Source organism: Mustela lutreola, chromosome 17, assembly GCF_030435805.1.
Source record: "Mustela lutreola isolate mMusLut2 chromosome 17, mMusLut2.pri, whole genome shotgun sequence".
NCBI lineage: Eukaryota > Metazoa > Chordata > Mammalia > Carnivora > Mustelidae > Mustela > Mustela lutreola.
In genome coordinates, this window is record NC_081306.1 from 27480352 (window position 1) to 27485130 (window position 4779).

The window sequence follows — 4779 nt, forward strand, 5'->3', positions numbered from 1 at the left end:
TTGTGATGACGTGGATGGAACTAGAGGGTATTATGCTTGGCGAAATAAATCGATCTGAGAAAGACAACTATCCTATGATTTCCCTGATATGATGAAGTAGAGATGCAACATAGGCGGTTTCGGGCGTACGAAAAGAAAAATAGAAGATGGGATTGGGAGGGAGACAAACCATAAAAGACTGAATCTCACAAGACAGACTGAGGGTTGCTGGGGGGAGGTGTGTTGGGAGAGGATGGTGGGGGTATGGACATTGGGGAGGGCAAGTGCTATGGTGAGTGATGGTGAGTGCTATGAAATGTGTGAACCTGGTGATTCACATACCTGTACCCCTAGGGATAAAAACACATTATATGTTTATAAAAAAATTTAAAAAATAATTTTAAAAATCCATTAAAGAGAAAACACATATTGCAAGCCCAGAGCTAATCTCATATTCAATCAAAAAAGTTTGAAAGTTTTCCCCTTAACGATCAGAAAAAAGACAAGTGTATCCACTTTCACTACTCTCATTTGACATACTACTGGATGTCCTAGCCAGAGAAACAAGGAACACAAGGAAATAAGAGACTCCAAAAAAAAAAAAAAAGGAAGAAGTAAAATTTTATTTTTTTGGATAACATGAACTTACATGTTAAAAAATCCTAAAAACTTCACAAAAAATTTTGAATAAACAAATTTAGTAAAGCTGCCAAATACAAGATCAATATATAACAGACAAGAATTTTGTTTTGTTTCATTTCTTTTTAATATGGAATGCTTCCCAGTTTTTCATGTCATCCTTGTTTAGTGATCACGCTAATCTTCTCTGCATCATTCCAATTTTAGTATATGTGCTGCCAAAGTAAGCACAAGACAGGAGCATTTTAACACTCTAATGATGAACTATCTGAAAAAATAAAGAAAACAATCTAATTCACAATAGCATCAAAAATAATAAAATACTTAGGAATAGATTTAACTAAGAAGATGAAAGATCTGTACTCCATAAACTATGACATTGATAAAGAAATTGAAGGAGACACAAACGGAAAGATAGCTCATATTTATGAATGGCAAGAATTAACATTGTTAAAATGTCCATACTACCGAAAACCATCTGTAAATCCAATTCCTATCAAAAATCCAATGTTAGGGGCGCCTGTGTGGCTCAGTGGGTTAAGCCGCTGCTTTCGGCTCAGGTCATGATCCCAGGGTCCTGGGATCGAGCCCCGCATCAGACTCTCTGCTCAGCAGGAAGCCTGCTTCCTCTTCTCTCTCTGCCTGCCTCTCTGCCTGCTTGTCATCTCTCTCTGTCAAATAAATAAATTAAAAATCTTAAAAAAAATCCATATAATTTTTTACAGAAGTAAGTAAAGAATCCTAAAATTTATATGAGACCATAAAAGACGACAAATAATCAAAGCAGTTCTGAGAAAGAATGAAGAAGAGAAATTACACTTCTTGATTTGAAACTATACTACAAAGCCCTCATGCTCAAAACAATAAAGTATACTGGCATAAAAAAAGACCCATAAACAAGTAGAACAGAATTGAGAGTCCAGAAATAAATCCTTTCATAGTCACCTAATATTTGACAGGGGCCAACATATGTAATGGGTAAAGATAGTCTGTTCAATAAATGATATTTAAAACTGAATAGTCACATAAACAGTAAAACTGGAACCTTATATCACTCATAAGTCTTAACTTGAAATAGATTAAAGACTTAAAGGTGATGCATGAAACTACATTTCCTAAAGGAAAACATAGGAAAAATTCTCCTTGACATTGGTCTTGCCAATAGTTTTCTGGATACCAGACCAAAAACACAAGCAAAAAAAAAGCAAAAATAAATAAATGGTACTACATCAAACTAAAGTTTCTGCATTGCCAAAAAAAAAAGAGAGAGAGAATGAAAACACAATCCACAGAATGTAAGAAAACACTTACAAATCTTATATCTGAAAAGAGGTTAATAACCAACAGATACAAATAGAAAAAATATATATAATTAAAAAATAGCAAAAGGATCTCAATAGACTTTTTTTTTTCAAAAAAGTTATATAAATGACCAACAGGAGCATTAAAAAGTGCTCAACGTAAAAAACTCAGGGCAAAGTCATTATGTTGTTGTTGTTGTTGTTTACCTCTGAAAAACACAGCAAGATATTACTACCTCTTATAATACATACTACCCAAAAATTGAAACTAACAAATTTTGGTAAATATTGGGGAAAATGGGGAACTTATGCACTGTGATAGGGATATAAATTTGTATGGAAAACAGTATGGAGATTATTCATATTATTAAAAGTAAAATTACCATATGATTCAATAATCCCACTTCTAGGTATATATCTAAAGGCAACGAAATCACTGTTCAAAGACATATCTGCACTCTTATGTTTATTATAAAATTATTAACTCTAAGCAAGAGATGGAAATAACTTCAGTATCCATTAATGGATGAAAGAATAAAATAAGTATGGTAAAAATATACTATGGAATACTACTTAACCATGAAAAATTAAGAAATACTGCCATTTACAACAGCATGGATGGATCTTGAAGGCGTTATACTAAGTGAAATATTTCAAAGATTGTATATATTTTTTAAATTTATGTATTATGATATCCCTTACATACAGAATCTGAGGAAAAGGCAAACTAATGGAAACTTAGAGTTGAGTTGACAAGAGGTGAACCTGGGTGGAATAAGGTGGTCAAAGGGTACAAACTTGCAACTATAATATGAAAAAGTTCTGGGGATCTAATGTACAGCATGATGATCATAGTTAATAATATATACATACATTTTTATTGTGCTTCCCTTTATTAAACTTTGCATATATCACATTCTTACAAGTTGAAAGTTTATAGCAATCTTGTATAAAAGAGGTCTGCTGCCACCATTTTTCTAACAACATTTGTTCATTTTGTGTCTCTCTGTCACATGTTGGTAATTCTTGCAATATTTCAAGTTTTTTCATTATTATTGTATTTGTTATGGTGATCTGTGATCAGTAATTATGACCCACTGAAAACTCAGAACTAGTTTACTTAAGGTATATACATGGTTTTTCTTAAAAAGCATAATGCTTTTGAACAGTACAGTATAGTGATTATTTTTTATATGCACTGGGAAACATAATTTTTTATTTGCACTGGGAAACCAAAAAAAAATAATAATTTGACTTAGTTTTTTGAGATAATCACTTTATTGAGGCAGTCTGGAACAAAACCCACAAGACCTCTGAAGTTTATCTCTACTATACTATATACATAAAAGTTGCTAAGAGAATAGATCTTAAAATTCCTTACGATACATGCATAAAAAACAGTGGCAACTATACAAGATAGTAGATGTATTAACATTTTTATATAGATTATATTGCAATAAAGATGTATACCAATTTATCAAATTGTACAAAATTTACACAATGTTAAAAGTTTGCAATGTTATAAGAAATCATTTCTTACATTTACAAATTATAATATGTCGTTTTTTTTCAATAAAGCTGGAAAAAACTTTTTGTAGAATTAATCTATTTTTCAAAAAAGGAAGTAAGGAAGTAGAAACTGCAACGAACTCTGAAATAATAGAATATAAAATCCATTTTCGTTATAGACACTGTGACAAAAACTATTACTTAGTTTACAATGAAGGAGTACTTATGAAGCATGAAGGATGGCCTATAAATAAGGCTGAAGGAGCTCAGTTTTAAGGTTTAAATTTAAAATCTTCTTTTGAAATACTAAACTGACCACCCATTTTTCCAAACATAAATGTCTTAACTGCATGAATTTATTTCATACAACTCTATAATCTAGTTTCATAAGAAAGCAGCATGCAAATTTTGAATTAGACAGACTTGCTTATTCAGTAAAGGATACTTCACTAAAAATAAATAGAAGAAAAATCAGCATATTTATTATGATAATTATTATTCATAATGAGATTCATATTGAATTAGGGAATATATATCCTCAGAGGGGGTAAAGTAAAATGAAATTTATTTTGGTAAATGTATCTGTGAATAGTCAATACAATGCCTCAATATAAATGAATATTACCATTTTGAACAATTTAATTACTATTATTAGAATTATTATAAGTATAAAAATAGCTATCATTTTAGCATGGAATATGAGACTCTCATGCTCCATGCTTCATCACATCCACACAACAACTCTGCATAATAAGTATTATCATCACCATTTCATGGGTGAAAAAACTGAGGCTAACACATTTAGATAACTGGTTTATGATTACATGGCTAGTAAAGATGCATCACACTAATTTAGGCTTTATGATTTCAGAATTGTATTCTTTCCACTGCACATTCTATTACTCTGTAAATACTTGGCTTGTTTTCATTTAGTTCTTTAATTTTATTCATGTGGTGATGGCTTAAAGCTTCATTTAAAGGAAGCTTAAAAAATTCATTTAACCAAAAGCTCCCAAGAATTAAAAATGTCATGGATCTAATGTAGACATGGATATCATTAGTTAATGGGTAACTATATATTTTCCACTCTAGTGAGATAACAATCAGAGTATTTTTCTATGTTTTAGACTCTCAGTGTTAAAAAGGACTTTGTTAAAATAGAAATATTTAGACAAAGGTGATCAAAAGTCTGGATCAGGTCACCTTAAGATAAATATGAGGAAACTGAGGAAACAAATGGAGATTTGAACACTGAGCTATGATATAATGAATGGTTTAAAGTATTTAGTAGAGCATAGAAAAGCCCTTTAAAGCCTGGTCTTAGCCTAGCATTGCAGCTTCTGGTATATTT

At 31.1% G+C, this 4779-nt stretch overlaps 1 non-coding gene across 1 annotated transcript; it reads right to left on the bottom strand.

Moving 5' to 3' along the window:
- Positions 1-742: 742 nt before the first annotated feature.
- Positions 743-849, bottom strand: LOC131820279 (U6 spliceosomal RNA). Its single transcript, XR_009349572.1, has one exon. It is a non-coding gene; the product is annotated as a U6 spliceosomal RNA (small nuclear RNA).
- Between the last annotated feature and the right edge of the window lie 3930 nt (positions 850-4779).